The sequence below is a fragment of the Myotis nattereri genome (assembly GCF_964212035.1).
Source record: "Myotis nattereri genome assembly, chromosome: 12".
Classification (NCBI taxonomy): domain Eukaryota; kingdom Metazoa; phylum Chordata; class Mammalia; order Chiroptera; family Vespertilionidae; genus Myotis; species Myotis nattereri.
In genome coordinates, this window is record NC_138087.1 from 67,774,774 (window position 1) to 67,802,743 (window position 27,970).

Sequence of the window (27,970 nt, forward strand, 5' to 3'; positions counted from 1 at the left end):
ACTCCTGAGGCATACAGTCTTTGGGTTAGAAGTGCCGTTCAGACTCACCGAGTCCCGCCAACCACTCTCCTCCCTCTCACCACCCTACTGGACTCAATTTCTCTATTTCCAAGGTCTCTATGCCTCCCAGAATTCCTTTCCCAAAAGCCTGGTGTGATGACAAGAAAGAGAACTGGGGAGCTGGAGACCTGGCTTTGATTCCCACCTCCACTGTGTGTAAGTTACTTTCCCTTTCTATGCCTAGTCACCTCATCTACTAAAGGGGTAGAGTAGTTGCTGAGGATTAAATCAGTCTCAATGTGTGAAAATGGCCTGGCTGACAATGAGGAGGTAAGTGGGAGTTCCCGTCCCCCTTCCCCACAACTATAGCCACCTGTCCCAGCTCCTCCTGGATCCCAGCTTCTGTTTAGTCAGGCTGAGGTTTGCCCTCCATCCACCATAGCTTCCCTGTACTTAAGGGGGCCTGTGGGTCAGATAAAGGGCTAAAGGAACACACACACACAGATGATTCAGAGTGTAAGGATTATAAGAAGACTTCACGGAGAAGGGACTTGTAACCTGGGTGTTGAAGGACAGGAAGGAGGGAAATTAAGGAGAAAAGGCATTTTCAGAGCGGGAACAGCATGGGCAAAGGGCAAGCAAACACAGAGCACACGCAGCGAATAACGGAGGGATCCAGTCTGAAACACAGTGAGCAAGAGAAGATGAGGCTGGAGAGGGTGGCAGGAGTCACACGGGCATGTCTGCCACACAGAAGACTCTAAACTGTATCCCAGTGTGTGGGGTGGTAGTGGGTGTCACAGGGAGATGCTGAGTTCTCAGGGCCTGCGGAGGCCAACTCAGGCCTAAATTCAGAGAGCTCTTCCATCTCCATAGGCATTTCAGAAGATAATAAAAACCCCACAGTTTTCATACACTCTGATGAAGACATAAACCAGCTTCACCTCTCTGGACAGCAGTTTGGTTATCCAAATTCCGAACACACAAAGCAACCACAGATCCACATCCTTCAGAATGACTTACAAAGGAACACAGAAAACTGGAAAGGGCCCAAATTGCCTGGTCAAATAAATTATGGAGCCGCCATACAATGGGCCACTCTGCAGCTGTGAAAACAGAACAAGTTAGCTCTGACTGTGCCTGGCACATAGTAGGCACTCAATAAGCATGGCGAGATCTCCAAGGGCAAAAAGCAAACTGTACAACTATTGGCTCCTCTACTCTTTTCTATAAGGGTATCCATTTTTGCAATCATCCTTATGGGGAGAATTTCCCTCTCAGATGTTGCCAAGGCTGCCTGAGGCTGCAGTGAGCGGCTGGATTGCTGGAGTCAGCACCAGGAAACATGTTAGGGTGATGGAAACATTCTAACACTGGATTATGGTGATGATTACAGAACCAAAAAATCTACTCAACTTCAGAGTGCTGGATGCTTGCTTACAGTGGGTGAATTGTTATGGTATGTAGATTATACCTCAATATACTTGCTTTAAAAAAAAACTTGCTGTAGGGTTAAAAACTATTTACAAGTATGTATTCAATATACTGGACTCAACTAGGTTTTTTTTTTTTTTTTTTTTATCAGAACACTGGTCTAGAAATATCTTTTTAAAATGTGCTTAAAGTTATGCCTGCTCATTAGACAATTTGGAAAATCCAAATAAGTAGGAAGAAATGTCCTTGTCATCCCAGCCCCCGGACTGACCTGAGCAGGCAGCTGCCCAGCCCCTTCGTGGAGCAGTGTGTCCCTGACATCCTCAGCTGGTGATTAACAGAGCACTGCTATGGCTTGGCCTTGGCCCTAGGGGTCTGACAAGCAGCCCAGGGTCACTGGCTCTCAGGTTAATGATCACAAAGGCTTTGTCCGCCACATAGCTCTGGAGCCTGGGCCCTCAGCACTGGAAACCTGGTGAAGGAGCCCTGGCCCCTGCCCCAGAGAGCCCGCAGCCTATTACCTCTCGCTCCAGGGCAGTGATGTGTGGAGCCTGTGATGGGGGCAGCATGGTCTTATGCTGCCCCCTGCCTGAAAGAGGATGCACTCAGGAGAGTGGAGGGGATTTGGGTGCAAGAACAAGATCCCTAGATGTAAAAGAAGAGGCCCCAGGGCTAGGCCTGGCTCCACCACTGACTTCCTAGGTGATTCTGGGCAAGTCACTATCTTCCTCTGGGCCTCAGGGTCTCCATTGTAAAGATGGGGTAGGCCCCTATGTTATTCCCAGCTCAGTATCCCCAGATACTGGCTGTGCAACCATGTCCAGAACCTTCATGTCTCTGACCCTCAGGATTCCCATCTGTAAAGTGGTGAGGGACCAGGTCACCTCCACAGGTCCTTCTGAACCTGACGATCAAGGACCCCTGACCTGCAGGAGGCACCACATCACCAGTGGCAGCATGCCACCTCTCCTCTGGGCCCAGACATCTCTGGGAGAAGAGGGGGAGTAAAGTAGAGGGGGGTCCAAGACTGAGTCTCTTCATAGCAGGGGAAATGGGCATTAAAGTTCCCATAAACCAAGACTCGGGGAGGTTCAGTTACTTGCTCAAGGCCACTCAGCCGGAAAGAGGCATTGCTGAGATTTAAACACAAGTGTGGCTGGCTCCAGTCCCCAAGCTCAGTGAGGTCTGGGGAGATCAAGCAGGACCTCCTGGCACCATCTGGCCCAGGCAGGGAGCACAGTGTCCTTTCCAGGTAAAGGGTTACAGCTGCTAAACCAGTAAGCCCAAGCCAAGCCTGGCAGCCAGGAGTCTCAGGGGCAGCCGTCCCCACCACACCTCCCAGATCAGGGCAGGAGGCTGCATCAGGAGAGCCCTCTAGCCCCCCACATACCTATGTGAGCACCCAGCACAAAGGCATGTCCTAGGAAGGTCCCCAGGCTGTGGCCACTGAGTGGAAGATGGACTGTAGTAACCTATATTCTATGCCACTCCTGGGCACACAGGTCAGGTAAAATTTTGTGGGTTTTTTTTTGTTTTGTTTTTTTTTTGTCTTGGGAGGCAGCCTGGCTCTGCCAGGACTCACTATATAAGCAGATCCTAATTCCTTCCCTTCTCTGGACCTCAGAGGTCCCCTTCACCTCTGATCTTGGTTGTTCCTGGCTCTTGCCCAGTGCCAACCACACAGTAGGCAGCTTCTCAGTATATGCCACAGGGAGGAGTTGTACAACCCACATCCCTTCCCTGTAGTTGGTCCCAGGACCCCCACAACTAGCTCCTGCCTTGCACCCTCTGGGACCTTAGGCTTGGCTCTGGGTCTCTCTGGGCCTCCCAAGGCAGCTACAAGAGCCTGGAAACAGCAGCCTCACCCTCCGCCCCCAGGCACAGTGTACAAAAAGTCTTGGCCAGCCTAGGAGACACCGCCCTGTTCTTTTCTCTTCACCCCAAACACTGTTGTTCTTGATTTCTGAGAAGCCGGTCACTCATGGGAAGCCCTCTCTCGGAGCTTGTTTGCCTTCTGGCTGTTCTTTGGGTGCTCCCGCCCGTCTGGCTGGGATTTTGCTAATTAGGACAATGGTCAGTAAACAGAGACACCAGTTATGAAACCCAGTGAAACTGGACAGGACTTCAGTGAGGTCTGGAGAGCCCCATGGACTTGAAAGGAGGCTTGTTTAAGAATCTGGGAGACTTAGTTTCTGTGACCAGGGCCTGTTTCCTTATCGATAAACTAGAGGCCCGGTGCATGAAATTTGTGCACTTGGGGGGGGGGGGAGGCGGCTGTCCCTCAGCCCAGCCTGCACCCTCTCCAATCTGGGACATCCCTCTCACAATCCGGGACTGATGGCTCCCAACCACTCGCCTGCCTGCCTGCCTGATTGCCCCTAACCGCTTCTGCCTGCCATCCTGATCATCCCCTAACAACACCCCTGCCAGTCCGATCGCCCCCAACTGCTCCCCTGCCAGCCCGAGTGCCCCCAACTGTCCTCCCCTGCAGGCCTAGTCCCCCCCCCACAACTGCCCTCCCCTGCTGGCTTGGTCACCCTCTAACTGCCCTCCTCTGCGGGCCTGATCGCCCACAACTGCCCTCCCCTGCTGGCCATCTTGTGGCAGACATCTTGTAACGACACGGGCGCGGCCATCTTGTGCGAGGGCATGATGGTCAATTTGCATATTACCTCTTTATTATATAGGATTGGGGGAATAATGCCTAACTCACAGGGCAGCAAGGCAGCCCAAGGCCCGACACACAGTATGAACTCTCCAACAGTGAGTCCCCTTTCTTTGCAGAGGCCTTTGTTCAGCACTGACACACCACATGACAGCAGTGGGGCAGGAGAAAGGTTAGACTTCACAGTGAGATTCTTGAGATCAGGTCTGGGCTGTGTTTCCTGGTGCAAATTACTGTCCCTCTCTGAATCTTGGGCCACTCATTTGTAAATAGCTATAGTGATGCCCAGTTGCAGGACAGTTGGGAGCTCTGGAGAGAGACTTCTGGAGTCCACTACACACAGTAGGACTCATTAGCAGCATTAGTCCATCCTCTCTCTGTAGATGATGACACCAAGAACGAGAGCGTGACTTCTCAGAGTCACATGCAAGTGCCTGGAGGAGCAGACCTAGAACTCAAGTCTCTTGGTGACCAGGCCAGAGCTGAGGCCTGTCTCCATGAGTGATAGGGCTCACTGGAAGGGCCAGCTGGACCTCTATGTTGGCACAGTCTATTCTGGGTGTGGACAGCTGTCGGGGGGACGGCCAGCGGGGCTTGGCTCAAGCCACCTCCAGGAAGCCAACTATCCCAGGGACCAGAGCCATTGGCCCTCTCCCAGCTTCCGGAGGCAACCCCACATAGTGCTGAGAGCCAGGGCAAGACTTTCAGAGGAGGCCAGACCCCACCACTTCCTGACCCTGTGCCCTGGAAGCAGCCAGATTTGGCGATGGGTCCAAGCCCAGCACCCTGCCTGCCAGGGCCCACTTTACATTCTGTCTCCCCTTTCCGGGGGGAGGAACTGGTCCTGGGAGGGTTGGGCCAGCAGCTGCGCTGCAAATAGCTTCAAACAAGTAGCCTAGCCACTCTGGTACCCGGCAGCCCACCAATAGGGGAGCCCAGGCACAAACACATCAGCAGCAAGACACGGAGGCCCAAATGCAGGAGTTGTGGCTGCAGGACCAGTAGAAGACGGAACAGAATCTCCACCAGCAAACCTCCTGGGAAGTCAGGGCCTAAGATGCCCCAGCCAGAGCCAGCATGAGCAGGAGCCCAGGAGGCAGCTCCCTGTGCCACAGAGGAAGGGCTTTCCAAGAGGGAGGAAACAATGTGCATGACTAGAAGGAGCTCCCTCCAGGAAAATCTGGGTTGAAGTCCCTGCCTGACCCACCACTTTCTAACTGTGTGGTTTGAGCAAGTCCCTTCTGCTCTCTGAGCCTCCATTTCTCATCTGTAACATGGGGATTATAAGGCCTTCCTAGGCTTGTTGTGGGAATTTTACCAGGTAAATACATTTGGGCTTAGCATAGAGCTGGGCAGAGTATGCACCTACAAGGAAACTATGATCGTTGTTAGCTGGGGGCTTGGGTAAGCTCTCTCTCTAAGGCTCAAGTTCCTTAGGTATGAAATGTCTCCAAGGCAAGAGGAAAGGATTGAATGAGACCATAAATGTGAAAAATCCTAGGACCATGGCTGGCAGAAAATAGATGTTCAAAATGCCAGTTTTCTTCCCCATGAGCAGGGGGCTGAGCCTCTGTAAGCTCAGGATGCCAAAAGTGACCAACAGGGTGAGGGGTGCCTCACCTTCCAGCCAAGAGAATACAGGGAATGTCTGGATGAATTTGGATAGAGCCCAAATCCCTACCTAGGATGGGGGATGCGGGACTTGGCAAACAGCCTTTCTGCAGAGTTTCAATTTCCTTTCTGTAAAATGGGGTGCTGATTCCTACCCTGTGGGGTGCCTGGGAGCCCTGGGCACCGTGCTTGGCACACAGCAGGCTCTCAACAACCATAACATCCAAAGGTAAGCCCCTAGGCTGTGCACACATACAGGTCACACCCCTCATACCCACCCCTGACCTCTACCTCTGTGTTCCAGTATCCAAAGCTGGGGAAGGCTGGACGGTCCCAGCCAAGGCCCAGAGCCCAGGGTAGTGGTTGGTGTCAGGGATGGGAAGGCATCTCAGGAGAGAACCTCAAACCAGCATCTAAGGAGCCTGCCTTGCCTCCCATCCCCTCCTCAAGTCTCTCCAGATGACGCCCTATCCTCTCCTCCGGTCTACTCACAACCAAAAGAACAAAGGTGTTGGAGTCATCATCTGAACCCAGCCCTGCCACCCACTACCTGGGTGACCCTGGGCAAGTGACTCAACCTCTCTGAGCCTGTGTCCTTGGGTAAAGAATGATGAGACTATGTCACAGGTTTGCCAGCCCTGGATACTAGTAAAAATCAGTTATGGGAAAACTCCAACTGTTATAGCATGATTAGAGATTCTTTGTAATTGCTCTGAAATTCTTAACTGCAGTAGAATATCCAGAGTTTCAAAGATATTTGTTATTGTTACTAATCCTTTTCCTTTTAGTAGGTTTTTAAAGTACTCTCCCCTCTTAAATATAAACAGAAGTATGGCACTGGAATGCTTTTGTTCCTTTCCAAGCTCAGAGGACAGTCACATCCAGGTGGACGAAGTAAACGATCCGGCACACAAGACAAGCCTGGCACACAGTAGGACTCCAAAACGTGTGGTCTTCTCTCCCCAGGTGTGCTTCCACTTCACCTCCATGCAGGCACCAGTTACCAGCATTCTCCTCTGGGTGTCCAAGTGCCTGACCCTCTGGGGGCTTCCAGAACCCTCTGGAACACTCTTAGAGGCAGAGTCAGCCCACCAGGACTGCACATAAGGGCTGAGGCCAGAGCCGCGATGCTCAACCCCAGACACCCCCCGTTTCACATTTGCTTCCCACCCCACAACCCAGCCACTATCCTGCTTCTGGGTCCCCACCTTTCCTCTGGTCCCACTGCACCAGCTTTCTCACTGCCTCCGACTCTCCCATTATCCCTAGAGATTGCACTATTCCCTACACAAGACCTTTCCACAGTCCCCAGGGCATACAGAAAGCAGACAGGACTCCTCAGCATCTTGCAGCCCCATCACCTGCTGATCCCCCATCAACAGCCTCCGCTCCACCTAACCTTGCCTCTATACACCCTCAATTTCCTGCCTCCAGGAGAGCTGGGGTCTAGACTCTATCTGCCTCTGACTGTATGTGACCATGGGCAAGCTCTTGGTCTCTCTGAGCCTCAGTCCCATTGGGGGCACTTGTAGAGATGAGACAAAATAAAGGAGTGAGTGCCAGGAGGGCTCAGGAACCACCAGCCTGCTAAACACTGCCTCCTCCCTCCACCTTCACCCCCACTGCCTCCCCCCTGCACCTCCACCCCAGCAACCCCAGCGGCATTGCTGGCTCTCTCCACTAAGCTTTTTCTCCTAAGCACTGGAATGCAGCGTTCACAGCCAGCAGCAGCAGCCAGCAAGGGGAGAGGAGGGAGGATGGTTTACAGGAAAATTACCGGGCTCGGGCCAGGCCAGCGCTGGCCCTAGTGCTCACAGCTGCCTCTGAAAGACAAGGATCTGGGGGCCTGGCAGGTTCTTCCTCGGCCATGCACTTGGCCCCAAGCCTGGAGCTCTGTCTCAGCTGGTGGGGTGGTGGGATGTACTCTGGGGCCCAGTCCTCTGGGAGACACACACTCTTTGGCATCCAGAGTCAGGGAGGAGGAGGAAAAACATAGATGGGTGTTTGTGAGAGGAGAAAATTGGATCCTGCCACTGCATGCTGGGGCCCCAGGCACTGACATGAAAAGGGGCTCTTTGTGCCCACTGTCGAAGCTCAAGCGCTATACCCTGGGTACCATGTCCCCATGTACCCTGCCCACCATCACATACGCCATGCTCTCTGTGCCCCATACCAGGCCCTGGGTTCTTCATACCTTGTGTGCATGACTACCCTGATGCATGTTCCATGTCCTGTGTCCCATGTCACTTATTCCTTGGATCATGCTCCATGCACCATATCACTTCTAGTACATGATGCACTCTGTACTACATGCCATCTTTCGAATCCCGTGTCCACTGTATCAGGTCCTATCCCTTGAAAGTGTGTGCCCTGAACCTTGTCCTGGGCCCACGAATGGTATTTCTCAAGCCATGATTCCCATCTTCAGGTGACGGTTAAGGAAGGCAAGCCTGGAGATAGATGCCCACCCCAACCCACCATTACCTATGCAAGCTGGGAAAAGTTACCTCCCTTCTCAATGCCTCAGTTTCTCCAGCTATAAAATAAAAATGACATTGGCATTCATCTAATAAGTGCTGTTATGGGAATTAAAAGAGATAGTGCATTTAAGGCGCTTAGCCCGGTGCTTGGCACAGCGTGAGTCTGTAAAATGTTTGCTAGTGCGGTGTTCTGGTACCTGTACTATGTCCAGGTACTGCATGCCAGGCTCCCACTCCCCAGCTCCTGCCATACATCACACACTCTACCACACTAGTGAAATTCAAACAATAAGCTTTAAGGAGGATAGTTTTCCCTCTCCTACTAAGGAGAAATCCAGGGCTCAGAGAAGGGCAATACTCTGCACGAGGTCACACAGCCAGAAAGGGGAAGCTGGGAGGTGCACACAGGGCATTCAGAAAGACAGGACAGACTGGTGACGGGCTCTGGGGTGGGCGTGGAGATTGTCAGCAAGTAGGCACAGCTTCTTCTAGGGGTGGTAGAAATGTTCTCAAACTGAATTGTGGAAATGGAGGCACAACTTTGTGAATTTATTAAATATCACTGAATTAATTAAACTGGGTGAAATATACCTACATAAATTATACATAAGTTTACTTCACCAATTCATGTAAATTACACTTCAATAAAGCTGTTTTAAAAAGGAAAAAAGCCCATGCACTTCCCATGCACCACTCTGACAAAGCCTCCAGCGAGGTGTGGCTCTGTGAGTCAGTGGAGACGGTCAGCAGAGGCTGGCAACCACTCTGAGGCCCAGGCGGGGGTGGCCTTGAGCAGCTGGGTGCCCAAACACCTCTGCAGATCAGGTGTGCAGCAGAATCACGCGGGGAGTTCCAGAAAACCTAGATTCCCAGGCCCCACACCCAGCCTCTGAGGGTAGGTCAGGGTGGGGGCCAGGAAATCTGGGATTCTGAGGCTCAGCCTGGACTGGAAACCACTTCCCAAAGCCCAACATCTCCTTTCACACAGAAACTGAGGCCAAGCAATGGGAGAGCCAGAGCTGGAACTGGGACCCCCTTCTTTGTCCTTCCTCTCCTTCCCCTCCTTTTCTCTCCCCCACTCCATCCTGGCCCTTAGCCTCCTCGGGTGACTCAGGGCTGAGTCAACCAGTGGCACCACAGAGGAAACTTCTTAGGAAAAACAATCCCCAAACAAAGCTTTCCCTGATCTGGGGAACAAAATAGGCCCAAGGGGCTAAGAGAGGGAGGAGAGGAGAACACAGGGTGGAGCTGGAGGCTAGGACCAAGACCTGGTCTCTCCTCTTGGCACTGACTTGTGTGGGGCCTTAGAGACAGTGCTTCCCTGTACTGAGCCTTAGTTTCCCCACCTGTAAATGATACCTATATTGCACATAGAAGCTCATTATGGACCAGGGAACATAAGTACTTATAAGCTTTGTCTTGTTGACAATGCTTCCCCCAAACCCATAGGTAGCATCATTCCCATTTTACAGATGGGAAAACTGAAGCTCTAAAGCAGCGGTTGTCAACCTGTGGGTCGCAACCCCTTTGGGGGTCGAATGATCCTTTCACAGGGGTCGCCTAAGAACATTGGAAAACACATAAATAATTACGTATTGTTTTTGTGATTAATCACTATGCTTTAATTATGTTCAATATGTAACTATGAAAATACATCCTGCATATCAGATATTTACATTAGGATTCACAACAGTAGCAAAATTACAGTTATGAAGTAGCAACGCAAATAATTTTATGGTTGGGGGTCACCACAACATGAGGAACTGTATTAAAGGGTCACGGCATGAGGAAGGTTGAGAACCACTGCTCTAAAGGTTCAGACCAAGGATGACTATTAGGAAGTGCAGGGCAAAGTATGAATTAGGACTATCTGACCTTGAAGTCTTACTTTCATGCCTACACACCTTTGAAACACATGTGCTGCGCAGAGTGGCATACAGATTGCATTTCATTAAACATGTCAAGTGAATGACCACAGAAGGTGCTCAACCACAAATGCCTTGCTCCTTCTCTTCCTGTGAGTCAGGTCCTGCCTCAGGACTTCCTGGCCCAGTGGACAGCACACGTGAACTCAGGTAATCACTCAGGTGATACAAGCAGGGAGCACCCAGGACCTGACAAGCCACAAAGGAGGAGCATTTGAGCAGAGCCTCAAAGAATGAGCGAAGGTTTGTTTTTGGGAAACTGGGAATAGGCAAGTCCGGTGGGGAGAACAGCAAAGGCTCAGAGATGTGGCTCACACTGGAAATACAAACACTGAAGGGTGGAGACCTGGGCGTGTGGGTGAGGAAGGCCTGACTACTAGGAGTCCTGAACTGATCTCAGGGAGGATTTTTAAACAGGGAGAGAACAGGATGGGAATTGGTTTCATCTCTGCAGAGGGCCTGCTACAGGCAGCTGAACTGGGAGTCAGGACTGGGACTTCCCCTGAGGCCTCCCTGGAACCCCACCTCCGAGCAGGCTTCAGGGACCACCCCAGATCCTTCACTACTCACCCATGGGTCAGAACTGCCCCCAAGGGCCTCTTCCCCGTCCATAGCTGGGCTGGGCCGAGGGCAGGCAGGCCTCTCCTGACCACATCAACCTAATCACATCGGCCTATAAATAGGAGCCTGTGGCTTTAGTCTGAAATAGCTTTGCCAGGCCCAACTCCACAGACATCACATGGGCACACACAACTCCGGAAATGTCCTTCTCCTTGACACAATTAAAAACCAAGACTTCCACTTTTACATTTCAACATGAGGCAGTGGGCTGGGGCAAGAGCCGCCCACCTACTGCTTATTACTGAAAGTGGACCTTGTGACTGCTTCTCTGCATCCCACTATCTGGGGACCCAGAGCAAACCACTACCTCTCTCTGGGCCCCGGTTTCCCAAAATGTAAACTAAGGAGGTTGGATGATATCCTTAAGGCCTTTGTAGTCAGGATGCTCTCTGGAATGGTCTAGGGCAGCAGTTCTCAACCTGTGGGTCGCGACCCCTTTGGGGGACGAACGACCCTTTCACAGGGGTCGCCTAAGACCATCGGAAAACACATATATAATTACATATTGTTTTTGTGATTAATCACTACGCTTTAATTATGTTCAATTTGTAACAATGAAATTGGGGGCCACCACAACATGAGGAACTGTATTAAAGGGTCGCGGCATTAGGAAGGTTGAGAACCACTGGTCTTGGGGGAGCCCCTAAACCCAAAATGCCCACTCCATTGTTACCCCTTCCCCAGCTGACTTGAAATTTTAATTATCAGCATTTTAAAAAGTAGAATTGCAATACAGATCGGAGCCAGGAGAAATGAACAGGTCCAATCCCTGCCACAAAAGGGCTGGCTGACCTTGGATGAGTCACTGTCCTTCTCTGGGCCCAGCCATGAGATGAAGGTGCCAGCAAGATGATGCCCAAAGTCTATGACTTTTTTAAATTTAAAACTGTTTTGTTTAGTGTTGATGAGAACCATGATAGGCCAGCCTTGTGCTGAGAGCTACAGCTAAAGAGACAAATAAGATCTCATCCAGCCCTCTGAGCCCAGCCGGGCCAGACCCAGTGGGGGAAATGTAAAGGCATTTCCAAACCCTTCAGAGTCCCATTAGAGGCCTCCTTCAGGGCTGCAGGGAACACCTTGTTCTCAATTCAGATTACAGATTTATGGCTACAGAGAAGACTCCCCAAAGAGCAGATTACGACATGGTCTGGACCGTTAGCAATCAACAGGGAAATAAAGCTAAACAGCCATCCCTATGCATCAGGCATATGCTTAGAACTTGAATTCCCCATCACTCAATCCTCAATGACCCTGTGGTCACCCCCCATTTCACAGATGAGGAAACTGAGGCTGAGAGGGGTTAAGAGACATTTCAAGGGGCACAGAGCAAGTCAAGCCAGAGTGATGCTTCAGGTTCACCCTGTTTGCTTCTGGAGCCCAGTATATAACCAAACCCCAGTCCTCAGTAAAACAACACGGGGCAGCTCCCATGATTTAGCCAATGGGGAAACAACCCAACAAGGGCTGGGGACAGAAAGGGATTGAGTGTTTTACTGTGTTTGTGTATAGGTGAGTGGGATTGACAAAGAAGGTTTCACCTAGTGATACTCATTCTTTCCAACCAGCTTACAGCGTTAACCCCTCTGATCCTCCCTCCCTGCTCAAATCCTGTCAATCAAGCCACTCCCAGCTGAAAATGTGTCCATGGCTTCCTGGCACCCAGAGGATCGAGACCTGGCATTCAATGCCTCTCCTAGCCCTGCCCTCCCCTTATCTCCCGCCACTCCCCACATCAACCCCACATTCCTGCTGCTGCAGCACTGCTCACTCGTCCCCAAGCACAGTGGCTCCAAGTGGCCAAACCTTTGCACGTGTGACTGCCTGAAAGCCCGACGCGCCCTTAGCCAGTGCTTGACTCAAGAGGAAAAGGTCTCCCTGGCTCCTCTGAGACTTATCACAAGGACTCCAGGCTCAGCCACCACAGTTCTGGATCTTCGAGGGCGGGGCAGGTCTGATTCATTGCCCCTCTCCACTCAGAAGCTCAGCAATGAAAAAAATGCAAGGAGCCCAGAGAATGCTGGAAAGAGCACATTTGCCAGGACAGCCCAAGACCAAGCCTCATTTGAGGCACAGCGTCAGGACGCCACAGTGTGGAAGGACCAAACATTACACCTTTGGGGTTTATCAGCGTGGGAGGGTCTATCTCTTTCCAGGGTTCTAATAATGAAATTTGGGCAAATCTCTCCCTTACTTTAAAATTTCCAGTAGTTCCCCAGCAGCTTAGGATAAAATCGAAACTCTAACCAAGGCCCCCAAGGGCTTGCATAACTAAGGTGCTATCTGGTCTCTAGGCCCTTGTCCTACCATGCTCCCTTCCTTCAGATCCCCAACAACTCCACATGGGACCTTCTGTCTCAGAGCCTCGGCATACTGTTCCCGCTGCCTGGGTGCTCCCTTCCCTGCTCACACAGCACCTTCTATTCCCTCTTTAGGTCTGGGCTTTTCAGGGAAGCCTCCCTCATCTGTCCAGATAGAATTCCATCACACCCACCCAATTCCATATGCGCTCATAACCCTGGTTGTCTCCTTTATGGCTGAAGAAATAAATTTGTTATGTGTGTAATGACTTACTGTAAGACCCAAGAGGGATGGGAAAACCTTGCTCTCCAACACCCAGTTCAAGGCCTCAATATCTGTTAAATGAATGCACCCACGAATGAGTAAGTGAATGAATGAGTGAACCTACAATGTAACTCAAGACAAGATGATGGTCAGAATCCTGGTGAACATTAAAGGCAGAAAAGCAGGGTCCAGAGAAGGTCGGGGAAATGGAGATAAACTGGATGGTGCAGTCTCCCAGAAGCAAAGAGGGGAGAGAACTTCGTGAATGTTCTCAACTGCTCCAAGGAGGTGGTACATGGAGATCTGAGGAAATACCACGGGATTTGGACAAGCAGGAGCTGAACTCAAGTTCAGCAGAAGTGGGCATGAGGTGGGCACATGTAGGGGCTGAGCCAGCCAAGCTTAGTTAACAGGTACTCATCTGGGCCTGAGCCATCTCGCCCTGCAGGGTCTGCACAAATGGGGAAAGCAGAAGACAGGTCTGTGTCATTGTCACCAACAGCATGAACAGAGAGTAATACCCTTTGGTGACAGAGTAGTTAAAGGCAATTCGGCTTTAGGAGCTGGAGTGGTCAGGGCTCAGTCCCAAAAGCTGGAGCTTCAGAACCAAGACGGGCCTCATCCCTCCACTCCAGGCAGCATCAGGGCTGCTCCTTGCTCAGCAGAACAACAGGCTTCGGCTGAACAAGTCCCCTCTCTGGGCCTGGCGGGCCTTCTAGGAATCCTGGCTTTGAGGACAAAGCATTCTGAAGACCATCAGAAGGCCCTTTCATCTCAGCTCAGGGAAAGAGGAACAGCTCTGTCTGTGGTCACTGTCACCCCCTGAAGCCAGCTGGGCCACCAATGAGTAAGCCTATAGGCATTCGGCCCCTTCTCTTTTTGGAACCAAGGATGATGTCATGAGCTGGAGGGTGTTTTCCAGGCTCTCCATATCCTTGCTGTTAGAAATTCACTTCCTTTCCAGCGTTAGACGCTGGGTTAGTTCCCTAGCAGCGATCCTTCCCATTTCACAGCTCACAAAGCCCTTCCGCATCTACGAGCTTGTGCAGTCTTCACAACAACTTGCAAGGTGGGTGCAAGGGAGATCCACACACCCAGTTTTTTAGGCAGAGAAACCGAGGCCCAAGCTGGGAAGTAACCAGGGTCTCCTGCTTCTGGAGAAGAGGCAGAAAAAGCCCAGGACTCGGCACCCCACCCCTTGGATCTGAGCCTACTTTAGCGGGTCACCTGGGAATCTGATAGTCAGGTGGCCCCACCCTCCCAGCCCTGCCAGCCGTCCCCAGGTGGCGCTGACTCATCCCCTTCCCCATGACTCACACTCCTCAGGTTCTCCTCCTCCAGTCAACAAGCAGAGACTTGGCAGCCACACCCGAGATTCTCCCACCTCCTGTGGAGAATCTGTGCATCTCCTTTTTCCTCAGGGAAATCCACCCTCTTACAAAAGAGCCAACAGACGCCTTGATAGGGAAAGCAACTGTCCTACAGTAACACAGCCAGCAAGCAGCACAGCCAGGTGGAGGCCCAGGCACCCTGGCACCCAGGCTAGTCAGTCCTTGCCTCTTTCTCACAGGATCACCCTTGCCCGGCCTCCCTGTCATGGGCAGGTGAGAAGCAAATGAGGTAACGGGCAGAAATGTACTCTGAGTTTAACTAGAAACTCCTCAGAAACTACCTTTGAATCCACTATGGCAACTGGCACTGCTTCCACTGTCCTCTTCAGACTTCCCGAGTTTAGGAGGACTCGGGGTTCGCACTGCTCTACCTACCTTGCAGGGCTCAGAAGGTGAAAGGGGGTGTTCCAGGGGCAGGTGCTGGGACCACGGCAGAAGCTGCACGAGCAAGTATCAGCACCACCTGTAAATAAAGAACCAAGACTCTCAGTGTCAAGGGCTCAAGGTCATCTGGTCAAATCAAAACCTCCCGATCCGCCCTGCTCTGTGCATGACAGCGGGCGGCGCCCCAACACCCCAATCGACCCTGCTCTGAGCCTGACCAGGGGCTGCACCTAGGGATTGGGCCTGCCCTCTGCCACCCGGGAGCAGGCCTAAGCCAGCAGGGTGTTATTTCCCGAGGGGTCCCAGACTTCGAGAGGGCACAGGCCAGGCTGAGGGACCCATCCCCCCGTCCCCCCGAGTGCACAAATTTTTGTGCACCAGGCCTCTAGTAATAATAATAAAAGACCCAGAATTAGATATTCTAATGAGTTCTATCCACAGCAAGCAAGCAGAACTCTCACCTCTATCATTCCAGATATCATGCCTCTATTAATCCAGCCTAAAGTCCCATTAGCATTTAAGGTAATCCCATTGCATGAATGAATTCAGCTTATAACCCTTACAATCAACTTCAGAGCAGTGGCTGAGGATTCTGGAGGTAGACACAATGGTCCTCCAGTTAACTAACTATGTAACATGACCAAGTTACTGCAACTCTGAGTCTCAGTTTCCTTCTCTGTAAAAAATGGATTATGTTAGAACTCCCCCCCTCCCCACACACAGAGTCATTATAAGGATTAAATGAGATAAAATATGTCAAGGGTTTTGAACAGGGCATATATTTACTCTGATTATTAATTAAATCCTAAGTCTTTTTCTAGAAGGTGTATCTTTCTCATCCTGTACTTGTGTATTCAGGGATCCAAGTTGCTTACATGCCATAATCCCACCTGGGTGGCTAAGTATCATTCTATTCTTGCAAGACTGTGTTATCAGTACCTGGTGCCAGGTCTTTCTCTGCCATCAGACTGTGAGCTCCATCAGACTGCTTTGCCTCTGAAGCTTTGGCCCTGGCACATGGCCTGGCAAACTGCAGACCACTGGCTATATGCTAGGTGACTGAATGAAGGGACAGACTATGTGGGTCCTAGGGTTGTGCAGCCCAGCCTTCCAGTTCCTCCTTCTACCCCACAGAACACACACACACCTTTCAGGGACAACCTCACTCCCCACAGTCCCAGTCATCTGCATCCAGGGACAGCTAAGTAAGCTGGCTCCTGCCTACACGGGAAAAACTCTCTGCCCAAACCAGCTTCTTCAAGCCAAAGAGAGAGTCCAGGTTCCCAAATGGAGCAAGGCCCTACAGGCTCCTGGGATTCAGACACAAATGGGCCCTGTTCTCAGCTGACATTAAATGGCCCAGACATTCCTGGTGGGTTTCTGCATTATGAGTGGCACAGGTGCACAGCAGGGGATCTGGAAGGAGGCTGGTGTTAAATGCCACCTCTATGGGCCTTCCATGGAGGACAGATCAAAGCAGAGCTGGGTTTGTTGTTCCTGCCAATGACTAATGACCTTTCACCTTCTGTTAACTCTGTGAGAGAATGAGACTTTCAAATCCAGCTCCCCTCTTTTCTACAAACCTCCAAATCACACCTTCATCCTCACTGGCGGTGCTACATTTGTTCTCAAGTGCATCCGGCTCCTCCCCCAGTGCTCCCCATCTCAGCAGCAGCACCACCACCCACCACCCACACCAGGCCAGACACCAGGGCACCACTCTTCTCAACCTCCCCTTCTCTGTCACTCTTGCCTCCAACACCATTGAGTCCTTGCATCCTCTTCTCCCCCACCCTCCCACTGCCAACATCTTGGTCCAAGTACCATCACCTCTCACCTGGATGACTGCAATGCTTCCTAACTGGTCCTTCCACTTCCTCTCTTATTCCCTAAGTGCAGTCTCCTCAGAGCAAGCCCAGACCACGTCACTCCTTGGCTCAGATTCCACCATGGCTCCCTATGGCCCCCAGATAAAGTCCAAGATCCTTAACACACTTTGCGACATCATTTATGATCTTCCCCCCACCCCCTCATAGCCGCTGGAGCCTCAACTCTTACCAGTTCCTGTCTCCCCACCACCCCTACACACACACCCACACACACATACACACCCCTCCAAGCTCCAGCCAGACAGCTGCACTCTGTTCCTTAAGTCCTCGTCTAATCTTCGCACAGACTGCTTCCCGTTTCGGAACTCTTTCATCCCTGTTCTTCTCTTCTTCTTCCACTTTGATCAAGTCCAGCTTTCCTCCCGGAAATCTTCTTTGACTCCCCTTCCCCTTAGGCTGAGCTCATCTGAGATCCCACAGGCCTCTTGTCTTCCCAGTCACACTGCATTGTGGTCTGTTTCCAAGTCAGCCTCCCCCATTAGACTAAGATCTGCTCCCTTGTATCCCAACACCTAGCCTAGGGCCACAACAGCACAAGATTCACTAAAGGAAGAAATTAGTGAATCACGTGTGCACACATGTGTAAACACACTCATGCACACCTTCACATAGAGCTGGTTAAGAGTGCAGGTGCTGCCATCTATAGGCTGAAAGAGCATTGCACTCTTTTCTAGGATGTGGGCGCAGGGAGCCCCAGAGTTTTAAAATTGGCTGGGTTTAGAATTAGAATTAGTCCCAGCTAACTACAAGTTGGTCTGTTTTCCATTTTAGACTTAAAGCTGCAGCAACTTAAAAACAAGGTCCACAAACCGCTGACTCTAGTCCATCGCCCACACACTCCAGACAGAGCCATAAAGAGAAGCGGCTCCTTCCGGCATTCAGATCCCAGCCCAGGCTTGCTAGGTGCCTGTTTGCTGAATTACATCTTAGAGCACAGGGAGAGGAGGCGCTTTCTAACAGTCAGAGCTGCCCAACAGTGCAAAGGCTGGTCTTCAGGTAGAGAGCTCCCTATTAGTGAAAGTATGCAAGCTACCAGGAACCCCATAGAAGGTGACTGCAGAGGAGCTTTCTGCCCTGGGGTGTGGGTTAGGGGCGACTGGAGCAGATGTGTTTTTCTCCTAAAAGACTGCTCCCAGCTCACTGGGAGAACCTTCAGATTTGGTGGGAGAAACATGGTATCTGACCAATAAAGCCAGAAGGGTTCAAAGGGCCACCCAATGAGAACAGCTAAGATTTTCTGATCACTTGCCAAGTGCTAAACTCTGACATACATCATCTCTCATCCTCACAATAACTCTGCCAGGCAGATATCATTGTCCCCATGTTGTGAAGGACAGGCAAAGCTCAGAGAAGTGAAATTATGTGCTGACAGTCACACCGCTAAGGTCTGGGCAAAAGTTCCTGCCAAGTCAGGCTGCCTGCCCTACATCTTGGTCTCACTAAATTTCAAGAGATGAGGCCAGGCCTCTTGCTCACTAGAGAAAAACATAAAGCTGTGATTACTCTAGATCAGGGGATAGCAAACTTTTACTGTAAAGGGTCAGGCAGTAAATATTTTAGGCTTTGCAGGCCCCATGCCTTCTCTTTTGCATATTTTTCCTGGTTTGGGTTTTTATTTTGTGTGTGTTTTTTAACAACCTTTTGAAAATGTAAAAACCACTCAGCTCAGAGGTATGCAAAAACAATCTAGGCGCTCCCCAGGGCTATAGTTTGCAATCTATAGGTTGAAATTGGTGTTTATAGTCTTAAATATAAAAACTTCAGGTGGAAATGTTTAAGCCAAATGCCAGGTCCTACAGCTATAATTCTCCCCCCTCAGATGGCTTCCTATTGAGTCACACTCTCTTAGAGAAGAGCTGGACCAACTTTGCTGCGATATTAGGCAGCAAAATATTTCAAGGGCTGTTCAGATTCTAGAAACTCATAGCTGTGGACCAAATAGTTCGACTCAGTGTGGGAAGAAAAGAGGGAGGCACATACAATGGGTAGGAAGAGCCTCAAAGATAAGACATTAAGAGATCTGGGGGCCGTAGCTGGTTTGGCTCAGTGGATAGAGCGACGGTCTGGAGACTGAAGGGCTTGGTCCCCAGTGGGCAGGAAGTAGCCGATCAATGATTCTCTCTCATCATTGATGTTTCTATCTCTTTATTCCTCTCCCTTCCTCTCTGAAATAAAAAAAAAAAATACATATTTTTTTAAAAAAGAAGATCACTATCTTAAAAGAGAGAGAGAGAGAGAGAGAGAGAGAGAGAGAGATAACTGTGGTCTTGTCTGAGCCCCGAACAGGGATTTAAGACTCTTTCTGTGCAAAGTGGAGGGAAACTGGTTAGGTTTTTGCTGTGTGCTTCAGGAAACTCACTTGTTCCCAGTCATGAAGTAAAGGGTTGGGGTCAGGCGATTTCCAAGGTCCAAACTCTAAAAGTTGGAGTCTGGAAACTGTGTTGAGGAGAGAAGGGAGTCAGGAGATTGGTCTTCAGCTGAGGGTCACCACAGTCACAACAAAGTCAGGGGGACACAAAGTCAAGCCCTTCCGTTCTAAGTATAGAGATAGAGCAGTGACCTGGCTTAAGCTCAAGGTCTTACGGCAAGTGCCAAGCAGAAACTAGAATGAGAACCAGCGTCTCTCTACCTCTTCAGCTTGGATCTTAACCGTTATATTTTACTGATGCTGAACTGTGCAAACGTATTTACTAAATGAATGAATGAAGTATGATATAGTATTTCCATAAATGGTCCCTGAGCTAGAATTTTGATAACCAGCTTCCAAGGCTCCCACAAAGGCTGCAACCTTTCTGGGCAGCAATTTGGCAAAATGTAGCAAAACCTGTAAAGTACGTCATTTTTGACCCAGAAACTCCAATTCTTGGGTACCCTCCTAAGAAATAAAAAAAAAAGAATAATGTAAGCACTAGTATGTTCATCGCAGCACTGTTTATAAACAGGCTAAATGCCTAATGATAGAGGGTCAGTTAAGTGAACCATAGTATATTCACTCCTTAAATATAATTATAGAGTGATTAAATCAGATCAGCACATATTTTCATAATAAAAAGGTAAAACCTGATTTTTTTACAAATAAAATGCATAATTTCACTTCTTTAATCCCCGGACTATTGGAACAAAAGATTTAAAATAGCAATAGACATGCATTTATCTACTTATATATAGTATACTTTTAAAAATCCTTTAAAAATTAAACTTAGAGCCCTAGCCAGTTTGGCTCAGTGGATAGAGCATCAGGTTGCTGACTGAAGAGTCCCGGGTTCGATTCCAGTCAAGGTCACGTACCTTGGTTGCAGGCTCAATCCCCGGTCCTGGTTGGGCATATGCGGAAGGCAACCAATCAATGTGTCTCTCTCACATGGGTGTTTCTCTCTACCTCTTTCTCCCCCTCTCTTCCACTCTCTCTAAAAATCAATGGAAAAATATCCTCGGTGAGGATTAACAACAATAACAACAAAAATTAAACTTAGAGTCCTGAAAAACATGAGAAAATATTTATGTTATACTGTTGAAACAAAAAGTCAGAATAGGAAATTATAAATTTGGTATGACCACAATTATGTGAGGGTAAAAAAAAAAAAAAAGTACTGAAAACATCAGGAAGGAAACGCACTCAAATGTTAGCAGTGATTATCTCTGGTTGGCAGAATTATAGATAGTTCTTATCTTTTATACTTTTTTATTTTCCAAATTTCCTATCATCAACATTTGCTATAATTAGAAAAAGAAAAAAAGGTTCTTGGAGGAGGGGAGAAAAAAGCGCCCCATATTCCATGTGTATTCCACCCATAGCACTTTGCTACTCCCCAAAAAATTAACTAGTATTTACTCAGTATCTACCAAGGGCCCAGCCCAGCCATAGTCGCTATAGAAAGGAAATGGCCCAGAAATTGGCCCGAACCAATATGCTCAATTAATATTTGACAAAGGAGGCAAGAACATACAATGGAGTCAAGATAGTCTCTTCAATAAATGGTGTTGGGAAAATTGGACGGATACATGCAAGAAAATGAAACTAGACCACCAACTTACACCATACACAAAAATAAACTCAAAATGGATAAAGGACTTAAATATACAATGGGAAACCATAAAAATTCTAGAAGAATCCAAAGGCAACAAAATCTCAGACATATGCCAAAGCAATTTCTTCACTGATACAGCTCCTAGGGCACTTGAAACTAAAGAGAAAATGAACAAAAGGGACTACATCAAAATAAAAAGCTTCTGCACAGCAAAAGAAACCATCAACAAAACATCAAGAAAGCCCACTGCGTGGGAAAACATACTTGCCAATGTCATATCTGATAAGGGCCTAATCTCCAAAATTTATAGGGAACTCATACAACTTAACAAAAGGAAGATAAACAATCCAATCAAAAAATGGGCAAAGGACCTAAATAGACACCTTTCAAAAGAGGACATTCAGAAAGCCAAGAGACATATGAAAACATGCTCAAAATCACTAATCATCTGAGAGATGCAAATCAAAACAACGATGAGGTACCATCCCACACCTGTCAGAATGGCTATCATCAACAAATCAACAAACGACAAGTGCTGGAGAGGATGTGGAGAAAAAGAAACACTTGTGCACTGCTGGTGGGAATGCAGACTGGTGCAGCCACTATGGAAGACAGTATGGAGTTTCCTCAAAAAACTAAAAATGGATCTCCAATTTGACCCTGTGATCCCACTTCTAGGAATATATCCCAAGAAACCAGAAACGCCAATCAGAAAGGATATATGCACCCGTATGTTCATAGCAGAACAATTCACCATAGCGAAGATCTGGAAACAGCCTAAGTGCCCATCAGTAGATGAATGGATTAGAAAACTGTGGTACATCTACACGATGGAATACTATGCTGCTGTAAAAAAGAAGGAACTCTTACCATTTGCAATGGCATGGATGGAACTGGAGAGCATTATGCTAAGTGAAATAAGCCAGTCAATGAAGGAAAAATACCACATGATCTCACTCATTCATGGATAATAAAGACCATTACAAACTTATGAACAAAAATAGATACAGAGGCAGAGCTGCCTCGAACAGACTGTCAAACTGCAGCGGGAAGGCCGGGGAGGGCAGGGGGGACAGATGGGGGGCGGGTAAGAGTTCAACCAAAGGACTTGTATGCATGCATATAAGCATAACCAATGGACATAAGACACTGGGTGTTAGGGGAGGCCAGGGGATTGTCAAGGGCGGGGGGAAAAAAAGGAGACATATGTAATACCCTTTGTAATACTTTAAGCAATAAAACAATTTTAAAAAAAAGAAAAGAAAGGAAATGAAGGGCCAGGCTCCACCCTGAAAGCTTACATATATCATAAAAATTTTCTTTGCTTGGCAAATAAACTGGTCCCACATGATATCCTTGTTGAGGCTGGAAAGATATAAGGCTGTTTGCTCAACAGCAGTATCAACAAATCCATTCCCACTGGTGTGATGCCTTCATCAGAGTTCCCTGAGAGACACCATGGCTCAAACCGTTTCTGGAGTCCCTTTGGGAAGAGGAAATTTCAGGGATGCTTTACAGCCCAGGAAGAAAACTGTTATCCCTTAGTCCAAGCATTGAAAGCAAGGGGCACAGAGGCTCCTTCTGCGGCAGAAAAAGCAAAGCAGGAAGGAGCTGGATGGAGGGCCTGGGGAGGAACCTAACTGGCCATGTGGCCCGGGCAAGAGAACTCATATCTCCAGGCCTCAATTTCCTCACCTGTAAAATGGGGCCCATAATGACAACCTCAGGGCTCCTACGAGGCTCAAAGAAGAAAAAGTAAATCATTTCATCTCTCTAGGCCATGCCTCAGTTTCCTCATCTGTAAAACTGAGTCACTATCACCTCTTTCATAGGGCTGTTACAACATTAAACAAGACAGTAGAGACAAAAGGTGAGCGCACACAGTAAGCATGCTATGTACATATGATGGCCATGATTCTTATTGCTTGTAGAACAGGGAATAGGACACACAAATGAATCAGACCTCAACTTCCTTATCTGCAAAATGGGGCAACCAATTCAGTCCACAAAGACCAAATTCATGAACAGTGGCCGACTCTCCAGCTGGCGCTGGCACTGGCACAAGTAACTTAAACACAGACAACTGCTGTGGGCTCACTTTGTGCTCCCAGAGATGCAGGTCCCATGTTCCTGCACTGAGCATAAAGCCCTCTGACTCAAGGCCATCAGCACCCAGAAAGCCTGCCATTACCCTGTCCACCCCCACTAGTGCAGAGTGAACACGGGGGCCCAGAGAAAGGCACATATTAGCACAAGTCACCCACGCTTTGTCAGTGGCAAAACCAGGGCCGTGCTCACCGCTTTTCTCTGCTCTGCCCTTAAGTTGCTGCTGTGGTCCCAGGCAAATGGCAGAATGAGGAAGAGAGGGGAAGCCAGAGAGCAGCAGGAACCCAGCCTGTCTGTGGTCTCCAAACTCACAAACCACATCAGGCTGAAATATGACACACGCTCACTCAGTTGAAAGAGAGGAGATATTTTTACTTAACATCCCCCAGCTGCCTAAACACTGGTCTCTTTCTTTCCCTTCCCCCAAAAATGCATAACTCCTGGGACCTGCTTTTTCCTGCTTCGGCAGGCATTTTCTCAGGGAATAACCATGGGGCAGGGGTGGAGGGGCTTCCACTTTTCCTGGCTTTCCCAGAAACCTTTCCAGAACATGGGCTCAAATGGTAAATGGACAGGGGACTGATCCTTGCTGGGTTCCCAACTCAACAGGTGACCTTGGGCAAGTCTTGTGTTGTCTGAAATATAGGAAAAAATGAGCTCCCCACTGGAGTCCTCTTGATAGTACAGAAAAGTGTTTACAAACAGCCCTGGGAGGCCCCTCCAGGCCTCTCTGCTACAGGACTGAGCATCCCAAGCCATGCACGCCAACTCATCTTCATTGTCACAGCCACAACAAAACTCCCCCATCAGTACTCATGAAAGAACGAGATGGAACCTTCTGGAGAATGTCTGCAGTGATTAAGATCTCTGGCTCTATCATCAGACCTCTGGAGTCCGGGTACCATCACCCAACAGTCTCATAACCCAAGGCATATTAGTTAACCTCTCCCAGAGGGATAATAGTATCGACCTCAGAGGAATGGTTGTGAGGAATCAACAAAGTAATTAATGTCCCAGCGATTGGTATTCTAAAAGTCAGCTTTATATGATTATGATGCATATAATATGCATCACCCCCCATTGCTCCACCCCCCATTTCACAGAGAGCCAGGACTTGCCCAAGTCACTCAGAAGAACGAACAGTGTGGCTCCACTCCCAAGTCAGTGCTTTTAACTTCTCTCAGACCTAGTCTCGAATAAGAATATTTACACCCTCAGAGATTGTAGGCTTAGGCTGTAAAGTTTCTTGAAGAAAATCAAAGACCAAAGCCTCAGCCAAGGACTACAGACCATGCATCAATCATCTCTATGACTTGGCAATTTCTCCTGAAAGACCCAAAGTACCCACACAGATGGAGCAGGGGGAAGTGATCTACTGACACTGGAGGGCCAAGAAGTTGTGAAGGCAGCCGGTCAACTGCTCTTGCTTGTAATAGTTTGGCACAAGTGCACACACAGCTGTTAACAGTAGCTACCTCTGGGGGAAAAGGGGGGTTGGAGAGATGAAAATCACTCTATACTCTTCTCCATGTTTGAATCTTTAACAATACATAATTGCTTTAAAAAGAAGAAAAAACAACACAGCAAAACTCAGAATAACTTAGCAGCTTTATCCAGTAGGTATAAGCCTGTTGTCTGCTTTTAGATGAAATGTATGGCAAGTTTGGAGATCTTCAGCTGGGCTTTTAGAATCTGCTGCTCTGATCCATCCCAGGGCCACTGCTCTGGTTCAGACCTGAACTCTCTTTCACTTGACCATGGGACACCGGCTTGGGGTCTCCCTGCCCCCAATCTAGCCCCTTCCAATGCATCTCCTACATCAGCCACCAGATTGAGAGTTTTAGCCAAAATCCTTTCTGTCTTTAAAATGAAGTCCAAACCCTTAGTTTACAATCAAGTTCCATCTTTATTTAGTCTCAACTCCCATCACTCTACCCTTCCCCCATTCTCCATTATAGCTAAGTAGATTGCTCAGAAAACCTCAGTGCCTTTGCACAAGCTGTTCCTGTTTCTTAAAATGTCTTTTCCCTCAATCTCTTTATCTCCTGGGAAACTATTACTCATTTCTAAGGCCTGGGTCACCCAGACATAGTCACCCCTCTTACAGACTATCAGTATCCCATGACTGTGTCGACCACTCTCGATGGGAAGTATCTTGAGGATAGAGAGCTTTGTCCTCCTCAGGGATTCTTGGTACCTCGCAGGACAAGGCACTAGACCCAAGAGAACTGAATCAAGGAAGCAGGGAGGAAGGAAATGCCATGAGAGGCAAACCCTGCAGCCTCCCCTCCAGGGAGCTGCCTGCTTTCCAAATTCACATTAGTCCGTAATAAAAAAGACTATGGAAAATTCTGGAGTAAAGTTTCTTTCCCTGAATCACAGGGAAACCTTCTTTGCTGCTGTATAACTCAGGCCAGTGCCAACTCAAGCTCCTCCGGCTGTTTACAATTTCCCTGGCATTTATAAATAGTGAGGCCTCAGAAAGGAAAATGGAGTCTCAAGGGAGCTGGATGCCCACTGTCTCCTCTCCTATCCCTCCTCTGTTCCAAGCCTCTTCCTCTTAACATCCCCAAAGAACACCAACCAGCACCCCCAAGTGCGTGTAAAGGTGGAGGGGAAGTACTCAGTCCCTTAGTGAATGGAAACTCAAAAAAAGAGTCTAAGACCCAGTGGGAGTGGCTCAGTTGGTTGAGCGTCATCCTGTGCACCAAACCGTTGCTGGTTCGATTCTTGGTCAGAGCACACACCTGAGCTACAAAGGCAACTGATCAATGTTGCTATCTCACATTGATCTCTCTCTCTCTCTCTCTCTCTCTCTCTCTCTCTCTCTCTCTCTCCTCCCCTTCCCTCCCCTCCCCTCCCTTCCCCTCCCCTCCCCTCCTCTCTTCCCTCCTTCCCTCTCTCTCTTCCTTCTCTAAGCATATCCTCGGTGAGGATTAAAAAAACCAAAAACTATTTTTTTAAAAAAGAAGAGTCTAAGGTACCACCAGCTAGAGGGAGTCACCCGAGGGTCCACTGGAACTGGGTCCCAGCCCTGCCCCTTCCTCTATGTGACTATGTGACTTCGAGCCTGTCACAAACTCTCAGGGCCCTTCAGTTCTCTCAGCTATGGCATGGGGCTGGGGTCAGACTTCAGCAAGCTATGCTCACTGTCAAGTACAGTGCAGGAAAAGGTCGCAGTGCCCTGGTCAGAAATGTGGTCCTGGGATAACAGGATGTGCAGGACTAAGTCTTTGAGAAGTCCTCCAGGCCAAACAAAAGCCGAACCTCCCCCAGCAGCCCTGCCTTCTGTCTGAGGAAGGTGTGAGGGCAGAATAAAGGGTAGATGCCTGGGCAGATGAGGGGCTACAAAAGATGTCCCAAAGCTTCCAAGGACTCAGGCTTGCCCTTAGGCATGGCCCAGTGGTCTGGGGACCCAGGGAGAACAGGGAGATTCCAATCACTATCCTCAATTTTGAAAGAAGTCTGCCTGTGAGGCAGGGAAAGGAAGAAATACTGTAGAACTGAGGAGACCACACCTACTGGTAGCAAATGCAAGAAGATTTCTCAAAAGTACAAGGAAAACTTTCTAACAGTGCTGGGTCCAGAACGAGGAAGTGGGTGGGAGGCTCCTCATCACTCAGGACAAGCAAGCAAAGGCATTATATTATCCTGGAGTCAAGAATCCGTGGAGCAGGCTCCCCAGCGGAGCCACCGCCCAGACCTCGGGCGAGCGATTACCTGCAAGCCCCGGTCAGGTACACCGAGTGCCGTGCCGAGGTAGCCCTGGGCCCAGTTCCACCAGCCGCGGGGGCGGGGTCGATGTTTGCAGCACAGCGGGGGCCTGTGGGTGAGGCCCGATCCCCTCCTCCCCAGCCCTAGCCCCCCAACCCAAACCTCCTTGTTTCCTCTGCGAGACAAGCTACGTGAGAGAGAAAGCCCTTTTCCAGCGTTGCCCCCGCCGCCCGAGGTCCAGGCGCCAGACCGGGAGGGGAGCTCTAGACCGGAATGGGGGCCGGGGGGGAGGACCCATATGACCGAGATTTCCAGATGCCCAGATGCCCAGATGCCCCGGGTCGTAGACGCCCCCTTCCCCTACCTGGGGCTGCGGCGCTGGCGACGGCGGCTGCTGGGTCCAGCTGTGCTCAGCTGGTTCCGGGAGGGCCGGGCGAGAGGGCTGCGGTCGGTGGGTCGGGCTGGGCAGGGCGCTGGCCGGAGCCGCCCTGGGGGCGGGGCGGGGCGGCCGGGGTAGGGAGGGAGGGGGCAGGCGCGCCGGCCCCTCCCCTAGGCTGCCGGGAGAATGGCGACACTGCCTTCGGGCTAACCTTCGGTCTCTTTACCAACCCTCGCTGCTTGTCCAAGGAAGGAAACAAGCTCCCTGCCTTAGATGCGAGGAACCTGAGGCCCGGAGCACTCAGGGGACAGCTGCGGGAGCTTGGCGGGGGGAGGAGCGGCTGGGCTGGGCTGGGCTGGAGTCCGGGAGCTCAGTTGGGATGGGCAGCGTGCCACGTCCCACTAGGACCAGCCGAGGCTTATTTCAGCTCCCGCGAGGTCCCACTTCCCAGGCAAAGCCTTCCGCGGCTGAAATGCGCTACTCACAAAAGCAGGGAAGGTGCGAGCAGCAGCTGGACCCGCTGAAGGGAATAAATGCGAAGGATGATTCCCAACTTCATTCAGAGCGAAGAAACAAGAGATGGCAAAGTGCATCCCTGTCCTTAAGTTAAAACTGGGAGCAGAGCCTTTGCAGTCAGGCCGCCCGGGTTCCAACTCCTGACACTAGTCCGTAACTTTAGGCAAGTGACTTAACATGTCAGAGGCTCAATTTCCTCTCTGTAAAACTGCGACTTCATGGGGCTGTTGGGAAGACTCAGTAAGAGAAGGACTCAGCACAATGG

General features: G+C 49.7%; 1 protein-coding gene across 1 annotated transcript in view; it reads right to left on the bottom strand.

The window, feature by feature from the left end:
- Window positions 1–27,233, bottom strand: part of GSN (gelsolin) — a 51,257-nt gene extending 24,024 nt beyond the window's left edge. The window contains exons 1-2 of the mRNA XM_081103089.1: window positions 27,175–27,233; window positions 15,065–15,152 (exon numbers count right to left, since the gene is read on the bottom strand). The gene's annotated coding sequence lies outside the window, so the exon portion shown is untranslated. The remainder of the gene's footprint in view (window positions 1–15,064; window positions 15,153–27,174) is intronic.
- Between the last annotated feature and the right edge of the window lie 737 nt (window positions 27,234–27,970).